Source organism: Rhinatrema bivittatum, chromosome 1 (genome assembly GCF_901001135.1).
Source record: "Rhinatrema bivittatum chromosome 1, aRhiBiv1.1, whole genome shotgun sequence".
Classification (NCBI taxonomy): Eukaryota; Metazoa; Chordata; class Amphibia; order Gymnophiona; family Rhinatrematidae; genus Rhinatrema; species Rhinatrema bivittatum.
The window spans coordinates 633,051,738-633,072,961 of NC_042615.1; positions in this window are offsets into that span (position 1 = coordinate 633,051,738).

Genomic DNA, 21,224 nt, shown 5'->3' on the forward strand with positions numbered 1-21,224 from the left:
GGCTAGTTAAAAAGATGCAGTATCATGATTTGTCTTCTGGTTAGTTTTCTTGCCAACTTGTCCTGCCTTCATTCTGTCAAGGCTTTGACAAGACTTTCAGGTCACAAAGGAAAGAGCTAGTTGCTATAGTTACCATATTTTATCTCAGCATTATACATCCATAAACGTCAATGGACAATGAAAATGAATGTGAAACATAATCAAATGGGATGAAGAATATTTCTTTCATTCATGGGAACCCTCTATTCATTTTTTGGGGGGAGAGCCATAAATGAAACAAATATGGGCTCATTTATTATGTTTTGCCCATTCATCTCAAACTATTGTACATCCCTACTAATTTGTATACAAATACATATAAGAGACAGTCCATTTTCTATAACGTTTATAAATTAGTCAAGACAAACATATAGAACAAAGGAGACTTTGGGAAGTTAGTTTTGCAAAAACATAGTTAAAACTAACATGGTTGTGATCAGGAGAATCAAGAAATTATTAATTTAAAAGTATTTATAACCCATTACTCCTGGTAGTTCGGGGCAGGTACAATTAACATGCATAATAATTAAAACAAATTTACATAAAAAACAACAATAACATATCAGCTTAGAGTATTATACACAGATATTTGCATAGGCATTCTTGAAGCATCATGGTTTTAGAAACAGAAGAGTTACAGTTATAAATCCTACTATTACTACTCAAACATTTTTAAAGCATTACTAGAGATACACAATGACATAGAGATACCCATATATGATAAACAAGAGTCAATGGGAAGTGTACTTACTGTGATAAAAAAAAATGGATAGGAGATAAAAGCAATCTCCAAATGATTTTAAATTATCCTAAAAGTGTGGATTTTTAGACTAGATTTGAATATAAATAAGCAAAAAAGTAAACATCCAGTTCAGAACTGTACCACTCACTCCAACAGAGGAGAATCTGTCTAAAATAATGGTATGGCTGATCTTTCAAATGCAGAAGAAAGGCCTAATAAAATCAGAGCTGTAAATTTCCCATTATCATATGATAAATGAAAATCGTTCATGAATGAAACTAGAACTGTTTCTATGCTATGAACCTATCTAAAGCCATTGGAAATGATCCAGCAGTTTGTTGTTAAAAAATAAACTCTTGCAATTGAATTAACATAGCCTTTTCAATTACCTTATCCAAAAATGGTAGGTGACTGGATTTGCTGAGTTTAATATTTGCTATGAATGTATATTATGTTTATGGTGTTTGTCAATATATTTTTATTTTGTAGGATATTATGCTATTTCATTTTATTTTAAAAATATTGCTTTATATGTTTACTTTGCACCCCATTATAATGCATTGAACACTAAAATGTCAATATTAACAAAAAACATCTAACAAATAATTAATCTAACTAAAGTTAGCTGGAAAATTTTATTTAGAGATATTGACAGGGATAAATGTCAAACAGAACATCCTTGAATAAGGTTATCTAGCTAACTTTGGGGGTTATTTTCCAACTCGTGTTATAGCGTTTTCACATGCGAAAAGCACCATAACACATGGTGCGATGCTAATTTTTAAAAGGGGAGGAGTTGGGGGGCAGGATTTTTGTAAAAGTGGCCTGGCTTAGCACTTTGCAAAGCCATATCATACAGTTTTAATGCTGAAAATGACTATACCTTTTTCATTGGCATTAAGCTGTGCAATATGCCCATAATGTAAATTGTGATTTTTTCACAAATTGTGTTTTGGGCATTTTTTTTAGGTTGGGGGAAGGGCCTGAGAGCGAGAAAGAAAGAGAGAGCTGCTGGAGGTGGCACCATAATAAAGCAGCTATTTATGCTACTATAGGAGGCCCACCTAGTAACTCAAGGTGAGGTTTAGGCAGTTGTTGTAGGGATTAGGGGCTAGGGATGTGCAGAGCAAAATTTTATGTTCATATTTTTTATGTCCGAAAGGGGGTCCCACTTGCGGCCAATATGGACATAAAAAAAATCCAATGAGTTGGGTATATGTACATATGTGCAAAAAAAAAATTTAAACCCCCTCACCCTCCTTAATCCCCCCCCCAGACTTACCACAACTCCCTGGTGATCGAGCGAGGAGTGAGGACGTCATTTCTGCAATCCTTGGCGAGAAGCATGTGATGTCGGTGGCACGTCGAGTGACGCGGCGTCACGTGATTCCCGGCTCGTTCGCGCCGGACGGCTCGTTCGGCCCAAAAAGAACTTTTGGCCAGCTTGGGGGGGCCTCCTAACCCCCTCAAGCTGGCCAAAAGTTCTTTTTGGGCCGAACGAGCTGTCCGGCGCGAACTTGCCGGGAATCACGTGGCGCCGCGTCACTCAGACGCGGCGTCACGTGATTCCCGGCTCGTTCGCGCCGGACGGCTCGTTCGGCCCAAAAAGAACTTTTGGCCAGCTTGGGGGGGCCTCCTGACCCCCTCAAGCTGGCCAAAAGTTCTTTTTGGGCCGAACGAGCCGTCCGGCGCGAACTTGCCGGGAATCACGTGACGTCGCGTCTGAGTGACGCGGCGCCACGTGATTCCCGGCTCGTTCGCGCCGGACGGCTCGTTCGGCCCAAAAAGAACTTTTGGCCAGCTTAGGGGGGCCTCCTGACCCCCCCAAGCTGGCCAAAAGTTCTTTTTGGGCCGAACGAGCTGTCCGGCGCGAACGAGCCGGGAATCACGTGACGCCGGCGTCACTCGACGTGCCGCCGACGTCACATGCTTCTCGCCAAGGATTGCAGAAATGGCGTCCTCACTCCTCGCTCGATCACCAGGGAGTTGTGGTAAGTCTGGGGGGGGGATTAAGGAGGGTGAGGGGGTTTAAATTTTTATTTTGGCTCAACAATCGCGATTTCCCACATATCGAACATATCTATGTTCGATATGTGGGAAATCCGATCGTTTATGTCGAATCAATTTTTTAAGTAAAAAAAAAATATGAGTTGCGTTTTACTAATGCGGTCAATCCGAATGCACACCCCTATTAGGGGCCACTTTGACATGCAGAGTGAGACGTAGGAATAGAACAGTACACTCTTGTGAAGATTTGATGTCCTTCAGAATGAGTAGAGAGTCCATCAAGCTACATTGAGAGAACATTGAATAAATCTCATTGTTGTGTGAGTTTCCTCACTCCGAAGGATATCAGATCTTCACAGGAGTGTACTGTTCTGTTCCTATGTCTCACTCTGCATGTCAAAGTAGCCCCAAACCCCTACACTACTCCCTAAACCTCACCTCGAGTTACTAGGTGGGCCTCCTATAGTAGCACAAATAGATATTACTATGGTGCTCAATCCCAGTGGCTCTTTCTCTCTCTCTCTTTCTCTCTCCCTCCCTCTCTCTCTCTCTATTAGGCCCTTCCTCCAGCCTAAAAAAAATTCCCTAAACACAATTTGTGAAAAAAATCACAATTTACATTATGGGCATATCGCACAGCTTAATGCCTATGAAAAAGGTGTAGTTATTTTCTGTGTTAAAACTGTGCGATATGGCTTTGCAAAGTGCGAAGCCAGCCAATTTTTACAAAAATCCCGCCCCCAACTCCTCCCCTTTTATAAATTTGCATCGCACCATGTGTTATGATGCTTTTCACATGCGAAAATGCCATAACACGAGTTGGAAAATAACTCCCTAATTTGCTGTATTAAAAAGACTATAGCCGATTATGAGCTGAGCAGTGTTAAAAAAAAAAACACTTGAGGGGCCTAACAGCCTGATATCCACCTCCACCCAAATTTTGCAAATATGGGGCCTGCTAGCGCATATCTATTAAAATCCCGCATTCTCTTGTACGCGCGGGCGCAGATTTATAAAATCTACCCCTCAGAGCACAATATGATTTATACCTTATTTCTCATAAAAATGAAATAATATATAGGGAACATTAAAGGCCAATGCTACTTTTCAGCACCCTGTGCTGTCATTGTTTTATATTCTAAGAAGTGTGTACTGGAGTATGATTTTTGCAGATGACTATTACACTATTTACACAGGTCTCCTTGTTAAACATTTTATACAGTTGTTGCGCAAACCTGTTCTAGTTTATCTTGAAGTAAAACGCGCTGTGGCATTTTTCATTCTGTCTGGTTTTACCTTACTCTCTCTTCCAGCAGGGATAGTGGATATAGTATGCAATGTGAAAGAGACTGAAACCTCTCTTAACTTGTTTTTAAGTCACTGGTCTGCAAAGAATGAAAGCGCCCAAGAGAAAAAAAAAACAAAAAACCTGACCCTAAATAACTATGCACACAGTAGTATAATCAAAGAAACGAAAGGCTCTTTTTTTTTATCTCATCCCAATAGTTATAATATGACACAAAATCAGTTGATTCATAATATGCACTGTCACTACAGGATAGTAGTTTTCAAAACTGTTTTCTGTTCCTTAGAACAAAATGTAAAGTTTTGCTTTTGTTAAATAAAATCTTTGCAGACTTAGAGTTAAGTATTGATGTTCTTCTCTATGAGCAGACTTTCAATAAGAAAAAAAGCAGAAAATGAACAAAAAGCTGCAAGTCATGGAAACTGAAATGCAAAGGTCTTTTTTAGGTAAGCCATCTGCAAATCACTTTATTCCCTGAGTAAAAGGATTGTACTATTATGACAGATCAATCTTCATTTCGGCACATTCAGATTCAGCTCGCTTAATCAATGCTTTTGTGTGATAAAAGAACTTCGCCAGACATCCTAGTTGCTTCTTTTCCATTAGCAATGCATTCATGAAGGAGACTTTAAAAAGTTATTGGCATACATCACAGAATAGCTCAGAATAAGCTAAATTAAGGTATAATCAATGAAACTTAATTGGTGATAGCCTTCAGATAAAATTATGAAGGATATGAAAAATATATTTTTAATTAAAAGATGCAGCGTGACAGTGAACAGAAGCACCCAAATTAAATGTTTGATGTTTTAGCCCATTTAGAGGAGCCCAAAATTAATTATAGTAATAATAAACAACATGGCTTTTAGTTTTTATTTTCTCTTGTCTCTGTAATTCCAATATCATATTATTACAAAAGGCATGCAATTAATTTTAGATATAAATACAAAACTGACTCTCAGTGACTTTAGATACAATAAACAAAACACAACAATCTCAAAACATGTTACAGGAAAAAAAAAGTCTTCAGAGTCCATATAATATATGCCTTCAGCAAAAACCATAATTTGGCATCTATTTTCTAAACATGAGTTTAAAATCAAAATCAAAGAAGAAAAGAGAAAGCCCTGCTGATTGATAATAGTGCACAGCAGGAGGAGAGCCATTCTGAAAACCATTTTATCTTCCATCGGTAGACGAGAAATAGTGGGCTTCTTTGTGATGTCTGAGAGAGACAGCGGAAGAGGATGAAAGAGCAATGAATGGATAAAATCTGATGACTTAATATATACAGTATCAATAATGGTATGTATGGGTATAATAAAGTAAGAACTGTGGCTAATGTAGTCATTTAGAGACAATTTTAAAAGTCTTTTCTGCTGGTAAACAGTGTTTATCCATTAAAATGGCCTTTTACAAAACTGCCTGCCTGATATGCAAATAAACTTATACTCACACTGCTTGTTCGAGTGCACGTTTACCTGGACTGAGCAATTACATTTCCAGGGGTAGAATCAGGGAAAGTTTTGGCTTACAGAAGAATTTTTAAAGGCGTTGCACATATAAATGTAACATACTATTTTAGTAATTTTCAAAAACCATTTACTAGCATTAAGTGTGCTTAATGTGGAGAAAAAAAAACTATTTACAGTTCAATGGCATATATTTTAACAATTTTCAAACATAAGAACATAATATATGCCATACTGGGTCAGACCAAGGGTCCATCAAGCCCAGTACCCTGTTTCCAACAATGACCAATACAAGTACACAAACAAGAGGTAGATCACAAGCTACTATTACTTATTAATTACTAGGGATGTGCAGAAGGAAAAATTTTGTTTCGATTCAGTTTTTGTTTCACCGGAACCCAAATTCATTGCATTAGTTTTATAGGGGGAAAAACCAATTCGATGATTAGTTTTATCTGTTTTCCATTTTCCCATTAAAGTCAATGGGGGAAGTATTTGCAGCCTATTTTTGGCTGCAGAATTGGGGTTTTCTTATCAATTCTGATGAAACTTCTGGGGAGCAATCATCAGAATGAGAAAAGAGCTCCAAGGTAATTAGACTGTGGCAAAGTGGCACTAAAGTGGCATGAATAGCCTAAGGCACTGTAATGTATTTATTTATTTGTTTAAAGGGTTTTATATACTAATAACCATTTGCATATCATATCGGTTTACATGGAACAGTTTAGTTAAATAATAATGAGTAACAGTTACATGGAACAATTTGGTTGCATTGTATGATAAGAAAAGGTATATAACTATTAGTATAGAAGTAACTATAACCATAGTAATAACTATTAACTTATAACTTTGGACATAGTGCTAAATAAGTGCGAAAGATATCATGGTTTATAGAGCAGAAATTAGCAGTTAACATGAGGGGGATTGAGGGCAATGTACAGATAAATTAAGAAGTGTTAAGGAGGGAGGAAGCGATGGATGGCGGGGGGGGGGGAGAAAGATGAGGGTAAAGGAGGAAGGGTGTGGGGGAGAGGGGGGTGCTGAGAGGTGGTAGGGGGGCATTAGGGGTAGGCTAGTTTGAAGAGCCACATTTGGGGCAAAGGGGTACCAGGAGTGGCAAGAGTGCTTTAACAGAGGTGCAAAGCAGCAGCGAGAGTGTAAAAAACACACCACAGCTTCAAAAGAGAGCACCAATAACAATTGCATGAACCCTTGAAGGCAGCACGACCGGCAAAGTGGCAAGACAAGTGGCATTAACATCTTACAGCACAATGAAGGGGGAACATAGCAAGCTGAAAGACTAGCACCAACACACTGAGGAACCATGATAGTGGCAAGAACACCACAAGGATAAGAGTGAGTCATCTGGTGTATGGCAGCAAGGCAGAGTGGCAGAAAGTTGATAGGAGCAAGACAGGCTGGCAGAGCGAGGTAGTCTGGTCCCTGTGGTTTTGATAGGGGCAAGGCAGGCTGGCCCCGGGGAGAGTTCCATTTCCTTTGTGCAGGAAAGGGCTCCCTAGAATGGGTTCGCCCCTAGAGTGGGGTGTTTTTTTTGGCATCTATTGAGCTCTCGCTGGTCTTTTAAAATCTGGTGGACGTAGCAGATATACAATTAAGAATTTTGAAGGAAGAGGCGGAGGAGGTTTCCATGTGAACAGCAATTCAACATGGGTCAGCGGGTGTTAAGAGATAGGCTGCCTACACCCGGGGAGACTTCCCTTTCCTTTGCGCAGGAAACGGCTCCCTAGATTGGGTTGGCCCCTGTAGTGGAGCATAAGCCTTCAAGCGTGGTGAGTCGACTTGGAGGAGGTTTCCATGTGAACAGTGGTTCTGGTTCAACATGGGTCAAAGGGTGCTAAGAGATAGGCTGGCTATACATGTAGAGAGTTCCCTCTCCTTTGTGCAGGAAAGGGCTCCATGCAATGGGTTGGCCCCTAGAGTGGAGCATGAGGCTTCAAGCGTGGCAAGTCAACATGGAGGAAGTTTCCATGTGAAAAGCGGTTCTGGTTCAACATGGGTCAACGGGTACTAAGACATAGGCTGGCTACACCCAGGGAGACTTCCCTTTCCTTTACGCAGGAAAGGGCTCCCTAGATTGGGTTGGCCCCTATAGTGCAGCATAAGCCTTCAAGCGTGGTGAGTCGATTTGGAGGAGGTTTCCATGTGAACAGTGGTTCTGGTTCAACATGGGTCAATGGGTACTAAGCCATAGGCTGGCTACACCCAGGGAGACTTCCCTTTCCTTTGCGCAGGAAAGGGCTCCCTAGATTGGGTTGGCCCCTAAAGTGGAGCATGAGACTTCAAGCGTGGCAAGTCAACATGGAGGAGGTTTCCATGTGAAAAGCGGTTCTGGTTCAACATGGGTCAACGGGTACTAAGACATAGGCTGGCCACATCCGGGGAGAGTTCAATTTCCTTTGCGCAGGAAAGGTCTCCCTGAAATGGTTTGGCCCCTAGAGAGGAGAATGAACCTTCAAGCATGGTGAGTCGATGTGGAGGATAGGGATGTGAATCGTGTCCTCGATCGTCTTAACGATCGATTTCGGCTGGGAGGGGGAGGGAATCGTATTGTTGCCGTTTGGGGGGGTAAAATATCGTGAAAAATCGTTAAAAATCGTTAAAAATCGAAAAATCGAAAAACCGGCACATTAAAACCCCCTAAAACCCACCCCCGACCCTTTAAATTAAATCCCCCACCCTCCCGAACACCCCCCCAAATAACTTAAATAACCTGCGGGTCCAGCGGCGGTCCGGAACGGGCTCCTGCTCCTGAATCTTGTCGTCTTCAGCTGGCGCCATTTTCCAAAATGGCGCCAAAAAATGGCCATAGACGAAAAAGATTGGACGGCAGGAGGTCCTTCCGGACCCCCGCTGGACTTTTGGCAAGTCTCGTGGGGGTCAGGAGGCCCCCCACAAGCTGGCCAAAAGTTCCTGGAGGTCCAGCGGGGGTCAGGGAGCGATTTCCCGCCGCGAATCGTTTTCGTATGGAAAATGGCGCCGGCAGGAGATCGACTGCAGGAGGTCGTTCAGCGAGGCGCCGGAACCCTCGCTGAACGACCTCCTGCAGTCGATCTCCTGCCGGCGCCATTTTCCGTACGAAAACGATTCGCGGCGGGAAATCGCTCCCTGACCCCCGCTGGACCTCCAGGAACTTTTGGCCAGCTTGTGGGGGGCCTCCTGACCCCCACGAGACTTGCCAAAAGTCCAGCGGGGGTCCGGAAGGACCTCCTGCCGTCCAATCATTTTCGTCTATGGCCGCCGCCATTTTCGGCGCCATTTTGGAAAATGGCGCCGGCTGAAGACGACAAGATTCAGGAGCAGGAGCCCGTTCCGGACCGCTGCCGTTCCGGACCGCCGCTGGACCCGCAGGTTATTTAAGTTATTGGGGGGGGGGGGTTCGGGAGGGTGGGGGATTTAATTTAAAGGGTCTGGGGTGGGTTTTAGGGGGTTTTAGTGTGCCGGCTCACGATTCTAACGATTTATAACGATAAATCGTTAGAATCTGTATTGTATTGTGTTCCATAACGGTTTAAGACGATATTAAAATTATCGGACGATAATTTTAATCGTCCTAAAACGATTCACATCCCTAGTGGAGGAGGTTTCCATGTGAACAGCGGTTCAACATGGGTCAACGGGTGCTAAGAGATAGGCTGGCTACACGTGGGGAGAGTTCCCTTTCCTTTGCACAGGAAAGGGCTCCCTAGAATGGGTTGGCCCCTAGAGTGTGGTGGTTCTGTTGGCATCCAGTGAATACCCAGAAGCTATTAACTGTACTTATTCACTTCAGCTGATGACAAAGGAACTTGAAGAGCTCTCAGAAATAAGAAAACTGCTACTCAACTCCAAATCTACAATATCAATCTATATTGACTTTGTACCCTACAGTGCCTCTGTAAACTATGGGAACACAGAGGATGAACTAGTAGGGGTGTGCATTCGGATTGACCGCATTAGTAAAACGCAACTCATATTTTTCTTTTACTTAAAAAATTGATTCGACATAAACGATCGGATTTCCCACATATCGAACATAGATATGTTCGATATGTGGGAAATCGCGATTGTTGAGCCAAAATAAAAATATAAACCCCCTCACCCTCCTTAATCCCCCCCCCCGACTTACCACAACTCCCTGGTGATCGAGCGAGGAGTGAGGACGTCATTTCTGCAATCCTTGGCGAGAAGCATGTGACGTCGGTGGCACGTCGAGTGACGCGGCGTCACGTGATTCCCGGCTCGTTCGCGCCGGACGGCTCGTTCGGCCCAAAAAGAACTTTTGGCCAGCTTGGGGGGGCCTCCTGACCCCCCCAAGCTGGCCAAAAGTTCTTTTTGGGCCGAACGAGCCGTCCGGCGCGAACGAGCCGGGAATCACGTGACGCCGGCGTCACTCGACGTGCCGCCGACGTCACATGCTTCTCGCCAAGGATTGCAGAAATGGCGTCCTCACTCCTCGCTCCATCACCAGGGAGTTGTGGTAAGTCTGGGGGGGGGGATTAAGGAGGGTGAGGGGGTTTAATTTTTTTTTTTGCACACATGTACATATACCCAACTCATTGGATTTTTTTTCATGTCCATATTGGCCGCAAGTGGGACCCCCTTTCGGACATAAAAAATATGAACATAAAATTTTGCTCTGCACATCCCTATGAACTAGAGTACAACTACCACCAGTTTTCTATAGCACTAGAAATATTAATGTTGGCACCTAAGAAACATCTAGGTAAAATGGCCCGTATTAAGAAGGTCATGAAAACTATTGAGCATATGAAATATCCATGTACCAAACTGGACAGACAGGCACAGCTTTAGAGATAAGGCCCTTGTAGGAATGTAAGGCCTGGATGGACAGGCACAGCATTAGAGGTCAAGCCCTTGTAGGGATGTAAGGCCTGGATGGACAGGCACAGCATTAGAGGTCAGGCCCTTGTAGGTATGTAAGGCCTGGACAGTGGACGGACTGACACAGTGTTAGAGGTCAAGCCTTTGTAGGGACGTAAGGCCTGCACAGTGGACGGACAGGCAAAACATTAGAGGTCAAGCCCTTATAGGGATGAAAGGCCTGGACAGTGGATGGACAGGCACAGCATTTGAGGTCAAGCCCTTGTAGGTTCAAAAGGCCTGGCTGGACAGGCACAGCATTAGAGGTCAATTCCATGTAGAGGCACAAGCCTGGACAGTGGACGGACAGGCACTGTGTTAGAGGTCAAGCCCTTGTAGGGATGTAAGGCCTGAATGGACAGGCACAGCTTTAGAGGTCAGGCTGTTATAGGGACGTAAGGCCTGGACAGTGGACAGACAGGCATAGTGTTAGAGGTCAGGCCCTTGTAGGGATATAAGGCCTGGACAGTGGATAGACAGGCACAGCATTAGAGATCAACACCTTGTAGGAATTCAAGGCCTGGACAGACAGGCACAGAATTGAGGTCAAGCCCTTGAAAGGATGTAAGGCCTGGATAGACAGGCACAGCATTTGAGGTCAGGCCCTTGTAGGGACGTAAGGCCTGAACAGTGGATGGAGAGGCACTGCGTTGGAGGTCAAGCCCTTGAAGGGACATTAGGCCTGGACAGTGCACGGGCAGGCACAGTGTTAGAGGTCAAGCCCTTGTAGGGAAGTAAGGCCTGGACAGTGGACAGACAGACACAGTGTTTGAGGTCAAGCCCTTGAAGGGACGTAAGGCCTGGATGGATAGGCACAGCATTAGAGGCCAAACCCTTGTAGGGAAGTAAGGCCTAGACAGTGGACAGACAGGCACAGTGTTTGAGGGCAAGCCCTTGTAGAGAAGTAAGGCCTGGACAGACAGGCACAGCGTTTGAGATCAAGACCTTGTAGGGACGTAAGGCCTGGATGGACAGGCACAGCATTAGAGGTCAAGCCCTTGTAGGGACATAAGGCCTGGACGGAGAGGCACAGCATTAGCTGTCAGGCCCTTGTAGTAACGTAAGTCCTGAACAGTGGACGGACAGGCACAGCGTTAGAGGTCAAGCCCTTGTAGGAACATAAGACCTGGACAGTGGACGGACAGGCACAGCGTTAGAGGTCAAGCCCTTGTAGGAACATAAGGCCTGGACAGTGGATGGACAGGCACAGCGTTTGAGGTCAAGCCCTTGTAGGGACATAAGGCCTGGACGGAGAGGCACAGCATTAGCTGTCAGGCCCTTGTAGTAACGTAAGTCCTGAACAGTGGACGGACAGGCACAGCGTTAGAGGTCAAGCCCTTGTAGGAACATAAGGCCTGGACAGTGGATGGACAGGCACAGCGTTTGAGGTCAAGCCCTTGTAAATTCCCTGAAGCAATTAACTGTACTTATTCACTTCAGCTGATGACAAAGGAAGAGCTCTCATAAATAAGAAAACCTCTACTCAAGTCCAAATCTCCAATATCAACCTATGTTGACTTTGTAGTTTACACAGTGCCTCTGTAAACTATACGAACACAGAGGACGAGCTAGAGTGCAACTACCACCAGTTTTCTATAGTACTAGAAACATTAATGTTGGCACCTAAGAAAGATTTAGGGAAAATGGCCCATATTATGAAGGTCATGAATACTATTGAGCATATGAAATATGCAAGCTCCAAACATCTTAAGTCAGCTTTTTATGTTCTTACATTCGAAATGTTACAAAACAGGAAAATGAATATTCTGGAAAGAAGTGATGCACAAATACATGAAACTCCAATTAGAAATAGTAGAACTAAACTCAAACAGGCACAATGTTTGAGGTCAGGCCCTTGTAGGGACATACAGCTTGGACAGTGGATGGATTAGCAGAGCATTTCAGGTCGGGTACATGTCCTGATATTATCTGGAGCATAGGAGGCAGTTGGAGATGCTGCAAGGCTTTCAATTGCTTTTATTCATCTTGCAATTCACAGGGAAAATTTGGAAACCCAAGCAAAGACATGTTTATTTTCAAAAACACTAGCATTTCCATCAACTCTGGTGCTAGCCTTGAGCGGTGAGGGCTCATGATATCCCCTGTCATTGAAAATACACATTCACTGGGCACACTGGTTGGTGGACATGGCAGATATCACTGAGCCACTTTGGCTAGGTGTGGATTTGTATGCCCAATATGCCAGCAGATCTGTCTGCATGTCCTCTGTGGGCTCTGAGAGATACCATGTCACTGACATTTGTGCTGGTGTCTCCTTTGCTTGGGTAGGATGAGAGTCCTTCATGACACCTGCTTTCTCTCTTCCCCATTCCAGAACAGATGATTTTTTATGGGTAACATGGCTTGGCATACTGAAGTGGAGGAGGAAGTACTAGCTGTCGCTGACAGAATGCTGCTCCTGCTTGGGCTTGCAATACTCTCTGAAGTGCCCGCTGTTTCCTGCTCTGCTCCATGCCTAATCTCCTGTTCACAGACTTTTACTAACTGCAGGTCCTTCACAAATATGAGACAATCGGACTGTAGGGCGAGGTTCCCTTTCACAAAGGGAACCTCGCCCTACAGACTGTGGCTAGCATGTATGTCTGGTCTTCTGTTAAAGGCCTTAATCTCTCTTTCTCCTATTTCTGCAAAATGTCCAGACAATGCAGCACCTATGCTGTCATCCCTCTGCATAATTAGATAAGTGTAATTCCAGTGAGTGCCAACATGTTGAATCAGATGGTCATGAGGCAACCTGAATTATTCTTGTTTCTTATGGAGAAGCTACCCTCCTTTAATGCTATTATGGAAATGCTCTGCTATTTTCCTGCACCTCTCTATCAGGTTCTTCAGGAATGGATTCACATTGTTGTTTGGCCTCAGCCATAGGGCATACCTTTCTGCCAGATGCAGCGTTTGATCAAAGTAATAATTACCCTGAAAGCCCCCATCTTCTATTGCCTTTAGCATATTTGTACTACAGTCTGTCACAAAGAAAACTACTTGAAGACTCATGCCTCTCCAGTTTAGCTGCCAACCCTCCAGCATCTTTCTTATGGCTGATAGAATCTTGCACAAGGTATGGAGCTTTTCATAAAATGGGTGTACAGCAAAGCCCACCTACACCCTGATACTCAATCCCTGCTAGAGCTCCTGCCAGCCCCTTCCTCAGCCAGGTACCACCAGTGTGCTTTCAGAGAGAGGTAAGAGTGCCTAGCATTCATGCTGGTCCAGATATCTTTGGTGAAATTCATGCTAATCCCCTTTGCTTTAGCCAGCTGCCTCTGCATGTGACTATGGCACTGGTTGTACAGGGTTGGGATGACTTTCCTACTAAATGTAGAACTGGAGGGCACTTTGTAATTGGGAGATAACACATGCAACAGATGTTTAAAGACCATGTTCTCTACTGCCTGCAGGGGCTGGTCAATAAGGACAATCATTTCCATGAAATTGCTCATTACTATTTTAGATGCTGCATGCCACTTCCTCTGTGACAGTGCTACAGAACACCACCATATTGCCTCTTTTATGGGTGGCTGATTCAGACACATGGCTGAGGACTGCAGGATTGCCACCAGAGTGCTGGAAGAAAGGCACCATGGGATCATCTTAGGGAAGTCTTCCCCTTTCGAATCCCTTTCCTCTGTCTTTTACTTGGACTGACAGAAGGGGTGACAAAGTTAGAACTACCACTCTCTCTTAATACCAATGCTAGCGGGTTTTGTTTCTGCAAGAACTACATATCAGAATTTGTGAGATGCCCCACTTGCTTGCCTCGACTGATGTCCTTCCTGCAGTGAATACACTGGGCAAAACATGGATATTACCTCACTTTAAAGTACCTCCAGATGAGGGATTTATTTTGAGATCCCTTCTGATCATCCTTGGTTGCTGATACTTGCACTGGAGTTGAGATACAGTGTAAACCTGAGGAAAAATATCACAGGCATCACTTATGTACTCTATCTACACTGCTTGCTCTTCCTGCTTGTTGATCTCAGCATCATCGTTATTGTCTCTCTCTGTTATCCCTGAACTGAAGATGCTGTTGACTGAACTGGTGCACACATGTTACAAAGTTCCAGGTCAATGCATGCAGGGAGGGGGTGGGTGGGGTGTGTGTATAATTTTGCAAATTCTCATGGCGACGCATCAGGGCCTTTCCCAGTTCCCTCCCAGTCCGCTCCAATTAAGGAGCCCCTTTCAGGAAGACTTGCACTTATATGTGTACCGGCCTTTACATGCGTGGCTGGGCCATTTTGAAAATAGGCTCGGTGTGTGCTAGGCCCGGCCATGCTTAAAGGCAGGATTTTACATGCGTGGCCTTTATAAAATCCACTCTTTAGTGAATAAGCTTTGGTTTATACATGACCATGATGCTGGGATCTTGGCCTAGGCCTGGGACAGAAAAATTATGCCAGGGTTAGGAAATGTCATGACCACCACTAATCTGATCCATCGGGGATCCAACCCCATAGCCACATCCAGCCCTGATGCTGGGGCCTGTCCCGGAGGCCGGGTTCCAGTGTCTGCACCTCAGCCTAGACCAAAGCATGGCCCAGGCCTGAAACCAGGGCCTGTCCCAATTCCTGAACCTCATGTTAGGCCAGTGCCCAGATCTAGCCCGATTCCAGGGCCAGGCCCAGAGTGCCAGGTCCTGAGATCTAGGTCTCAGCCTTGGCCAGAGCCTGGGCCCAGAATTAGCCTAGAGGCCAGGTCTTGATGCCTAGGCTTCAACCTAGGCCAAGGCCCAGACCCAGACCTGACACCAAGCACCACCTAGGAAGCTAGGTTCTGATGCCTTGGCCCTGGCCCAAGCCCAGGCTTGATCACAGGGACAAGTCCAGAGGCTATGTCTCAAAGCCTGGGACCAACCCAGAGGCATCAGCCTTAGCCACATCCCAGGCCAAGATCTGATGTAGGAACCCACCCTGTAGTCTAGGTCCTGCCACCTGGGCTGAGGCCCAAGCCAAGGTGCAATGCTAGGGCCCAGCCAAGAGGCTGGGTCCTGATACCGGGCCTTAGTCCCAATGTCATGCCCAGTTCCAGAGGTTGGACCCTAGACCTCAGAATTTTCTTCTTCTGTGTTCTATGTTCTTTCTTCTTCTTGAAACAATGCCATCCTCTGGGCATACACCGGAGAAAACTCTGGTGCATCCTCGTCAACACAGGGCACCATTTTGCTATACCGCAGTAACTGCCTTGGCATCGGGTCTGGGTGTAGGCTTTGGCCTAAGCCAAGGTCCAGGCATAGGGTTATGGCTCCTGGGATGGGCCCTGATATTGCACCTAAGTCCAGGCTTTGACCTAGACCAAGGCCAGATGTTGGGACCCAGCCTGCAAGCCGAGGCTGCCATCAGGCTTAGGTTGAGATATTGTGACAAGGCCTCCAAGCCTCAGTCTTACATAGGGCCTAGGCTGTAGTCATGACAACCTACTGGGTCCTAGAGTCCTAGGACACAGTAGAATTCATCCTGGGTTAAGGCCTTGCCAGTGAATCCCCCCCAGACTAGGTAAGTAGGGCCGGGGAAGATCCTGGCCTGGCATATTTTCCAGGTAGGTATGGGAGGGCTTGGGAGGCCCCATTTCTTATTTTTCCCCATTTTTTATTTTTTAATGTTTCTTTTGTTTTGTTATACTAAAGAAACATTAAACAAAACAAAATTTGTGTGGCAAAAAATCCCTGAAAATTAAATGAAAAACAAAACACATTTTTTAACCCTGTACACTCCTAGATTAAACCAGTTTTCATTCCTTGAATAAGTACTTTCTCTTCTGGCACTATTAGCATATCTGCAGCTTTACTCTTTTCTTCCAAGGCTCTTTTAAACTTGCACATTCTTCTAGTGGGTATGGATTTTTTACCACATCTTTCATGTTAATTTCTGTGTTGTAGATTCTGGGATTTTTAATCAGTTCAAATAGCTCCCCTTCAGTTAATATATTAGCTTGTGCCTTTGTCTTGAGATTAAAGTTGATTAAAGTGTCATTAACAACAATTGTTTTTGTCAATTTTTCTTTTTCACTATATATTTCACTGGAACCTATAATATTTCCACTGTACTAGAGTTGATGGTGCTAGAGACCTGTTTTTGCTGCTTGCTTGCAAATCTGTGAAAAATAATAGCAACATCACAATTGCCTTCATGTTTTCCAGAATAGTGGACAATGCTTCAATTTAAAATTACCACTTATATTTTCTATACCCTATTTCTTGTCCTTTTTTCCAATTTTCTTTACTAATACTTTTAAAAATCTCTCTTATTTTGGAATGGTACCCCATGGTCCTGGCTATTCATCTCAATGAATGGACATGTAAGGGATCTTACAATGCCCCTCATTAGAGAGGCATGTGTCTTCACAGACACACAGCATTTATGTCAGTGTATTGGATTTTCAGGCACTCCAAAGTGGGAGTTGTCCAGGGCTTTCAATATATAATATAGTGGAGAAACCCAGAAGGTTCAGTCTTTCATTCTGACTCTTTTTTTCAGAGTCCAAAATTTGAACACCTGAGACTCTAACAGAGGAAGTAAGTGCTTCCCTATTATTGAAAAATGCAGATTTCATCTCTATCTAGCCCTTGAAGGACATGTATGGTTTTGAAACACTGGCAGGGTCAGCTGGGCACGCACCACAACTCAGGATAATATAATGAATAAGGAAGTGCATTCATTTGCAACGCATTGGCAACCCACAACGTATATGTCCTTATTTGTTGTATTTGTGTGTTCGCGAAACGCATCGCGATCCCCCACGAATAAAACATATCATATTAGTTTCATTCTTTTGGCTCGCAGTGATTTTTTTCTTAGCGGCCGTTTGAAATAGGAGATAGCAAAAACCAGCCCTATCCTGTGAGTCATAAGTGACCTCACAGCTCTGTCACAGAGTGGGTCAGACAGGTTGGCAAGGAGACCAGAATGCAACTTATCAGAGCTAAGCATTTTTTGTAATGCAGCCAATCGCCGCTCTCACTCAGTGCTCTGTGACGCTATTCCTGATGACGCAGCACTATTTATACCTTAAGTACGGCATGCCATGCACTTTCTTGGTGGGGTTGGTCTGGGGAGGTGGTCCGGGGAGGTGGCTGCACTCAGAGCTAGTCTGAGTGTTTCAAATCTGTATTCAATTGCTAGCTACTTTGATAGGATTTTCCATTGAAAAAGATATTTGTTCGATATGGCTGCAGTGCTGCGCCAGCTAGCCATGCTTTTTTTGACCACAATTTTTTTTATTGATCTGAGACTGTCTCTCAGTCTGTGCCACTGAGAGAAGCTGCTAGCAGTGGCATGTTTCTGCTTATTTTACCCCCTTGGGGTAGGTTGCAAGCAGGATTTGGGTGTTGTGGGTGGGAGATATATTAAATTGCTAGCTACTTTGATAGAATTTTCCATTGAAAAATATATTTCTTCATTTTTGCTGCTTTGCCAAGCAAGCCATTCTTTTTATTTAACTGCAGTTTTTTTTAATGAAGTCAGGCTGTATATGTGCACACACCAAGCTTGTAACTGCACATATACAGCGGTCCCAGTTTTAGTATACATCCAGGCACAGCCTCTTGGGCCTGGGGGCACTTTTGCATACTCACGTATATTGGGACACCGGTGCTCTCTGAAGCCAAATCCCCAGTGGGCCTCTTTTGTAGAGATGTGAATCGGAACCGGAATCAGTTTGGATTCAGGTTCCGATTCACATGTGGGGTTTTTTCCATCGGGCCCTGGAGCACTGGATGGCCGGCGCCATCTTTAAAAATGGCACGGGCCATCCAGTGCTCCTACCATGTGACAGGGGCTGGCCAATGGCACAGATACCCTGTCACACGGTAAGGGCCATCGGCGCCATTTTGATTAGTGGCAGCCGACAGCCAGGGAGCGGGAGATCACTCCTGGGACCCCCACTGGACCACCAGGTACCTATAAAATGTTTTTGGGGGGTCGGAAGGGTGGGGGAAGCAAAGGGATTAGTTTTAAAGGGTCGGGGTGGGTTTAGGGGTTATTTTTGTGTGCTGTTTTTCCCCGCCCTCCCCCAAAACGATAAGAGAACCCCCACGATCAATATCGTGGGGTTTTCCTATCGTTTCGGGAGATCCCCCGATTTCTGACGATTTTGAAAATATCGACGATATTTTCAATCGTCCGAAGCCCGATTCACATCCCTACTCTTTTGTAGTTACAAGCTTGGTGTCTGCACACATACGGCGGTCCCAGTTTTAGAGTACATCCAGGCATAGCCTCGTGGGCCAGGGGGCAATTTTGCATACTCATGTATATTGGGACACTGGTGCTCTCTGAAGCCAAATCTCCAGTGGGCCTCTTTTGTAGTTACAAGCTTGGTGTGTGCCCACATACAGCGGTCCCAGTTTCAATGTACATCCAGGCACAGCCTCTTGGGCCTGGGGGCATTTTTGCATACTCACCTATATTGGGACAGGGGTGCTCTCTGAAGCCAAATCCCCAGTGGGCCTCTTTTGTAGTTACAAGCTTGGTGTGTGCACACATACAGCAGTCCCAGTTTTAGTGTACATCCAGGCACAGCCTCGAGGGCCTGGGGGCACTTTTGCATATTCACGTATATTGGTACATCTGTGCTCTCTGAAGCCAAATCCCCAGTGGGCCCCTTTTTTAGTTACAAGCTTGGTGTGTGCACACATATAGCGGTCCCAGTTTTAGTGTATATCCAGGCACAGCCTCATGGACGTTTATTAGGACAGGGGTGCTCTCTGAAGCCAAATCCCCAGTGGACTTCTTTTGTAGTTACAAGCTTGGTGTGTGCACACATACAGCGGTCCCAGTTTCAGTGTATATCCAGGCACAGCCTCGTGGGCTTGGGGGCACTTTTGCATACTCATGTATATTGGGACACTGGTGCTCTCTGAAGCCAATCTCCAGTGGGCCTCTTTTGTAGTTACAAGCTTGGTGTGTGCACACATACAGTGGTCCCAGTTTTAGTGTATATCCAGGCACAGCCCCGTGGGCCTGGGGGCACTTTTGAAAACTCACATATATTGGGACAGCGGTGCTCTCTGAAGCTAAATCTCCAGTGGGCCTCTTTTTTAGTTACAAGCTTGGTGTGTGCACACATACAGCGGCCCCAGTTTTTGTGTACATTCAGGCACAGCCTCGTGGGCCGGGGGGCACTTTTGCATACTCATGTATATTGGGACAACGGTGCTCTCTGAAGCCAAATCCCCAGTGGGCATCTTTTGGAAATAATTTTTTAAATTGAAATTCCTAGTAGGCAGGGACATTAAATCAATAATGTCAGGGAAAGCTAGACATGGTCGAGTGATTGGGACTGGCATAGGAGGCACTTCAAAAGGCAGTGCCAGTCCCCCATTAAAGTTAAAAAGGGATACGTTCCAATCTAAAATCTCTAAAGGGGCAGGCAGTTCCATCTGGAAAAATACAAAATTTAAAGATGATGCATCGCTGCAACCTGTTTCTGATCCTGTAGTTTTGGAGTTGAGGGAAGGGGAGGCTGAGTCATGCTAGACAAAATGGCGACACCCAATGGCAGCAGTGCAACAGCAGACTCAACTTAGCATTGACCATGTAGCACAGGCAGTGTTTGCTTCTGATTCCAATGAAGAATCATCTTGTGTGGGATTCTCATCATCCAAAATGGAAGAAGTAATAACTGAAGAAGGTTTAGGAGGATTAGTCAGTCCTGTCACCCTACACTTCAGTGCAGCAGGGGAGAGATGAAACTGATGATGATGAAGAAGAACAGTCAGCGCAGGCACAGAGTTTGACTGATGCCCCTGGCATTGCCTCTCATGGTGTACCCACTACTTCAGCTCCAGTGCCAGCATCCACCCTGAAGGCTATAGAGAAGAGATCGTGAAAGAAATCTCCAATCTGGAGCCACTTTAAAGTGACGGAGAACCCACGTTTTGCTCAGTGTAATTACTGTGGCAGGGCTATTAGCAGAGGCAAGCAAATGGGACATCTATCTAATTTTGGCATGACACATCATATGAAGAGGCAACACTCAACAACAGTACTGCCATCTGGGGATGGTGGCAGTACCAGTCAGAGGACGCCTTTTTAGAAGCAGCGTAAAGTGTTTGAAAAGGAGCAGAGTCACTCCACGCCCTCAGCCACTTCAAGCAGTCAGGTGCAGGCCAGCAGATCCCTCCCATGTGTCAGAAGCGACAACCCACCTTGGAGGAAATGGGGTGGTGTGCGGTAACACTATCCCAGGGTAGGAGGCAGGCAGCCTCAAAAGTTGTAACCAGGAACATTTGGGAACTGATTGCCCTTGATGACCAGCCCTTGCAGATAGTGGAGAATGTGGGTTTCAAGCATTTGCTGAAGGTCATAGTTCCAAATTACAAAGTCCCCTCCAGAACCACATTTAGCAGAAAGGTCATCCCCAGCCTGTACAACCAGTGTCACAGTCGCATCCAAGCGCTGCTAGCTAAGGCACAGGGGAGTGTGCATTTTACCTGCAATATCTAGAATGCAGTGCATGCTGCACACTCTTACCTCTCCCTGACAGCACACTGGTGGGACCTGGCTGAAACAGGGGCAGGCAGCAGCTCTATTAGTGAACAAGTATCAGGGTAGTGGTGGGTTTTACTGCACACCCACCTGACGGACGAGGCCCATAACTCAGCCAATATTCTAACATGCATCAGAGAGAAGCTGAAGGGCTGGCAACTACACTAGTGAGACAGGAATCCTCAGGCAGGGTTCTTTGTCATAGACAATGGTGCAAACATGGTAAAGGCAATAACCGACAGGCACTTTCAGAACATCCGATGTTTTAC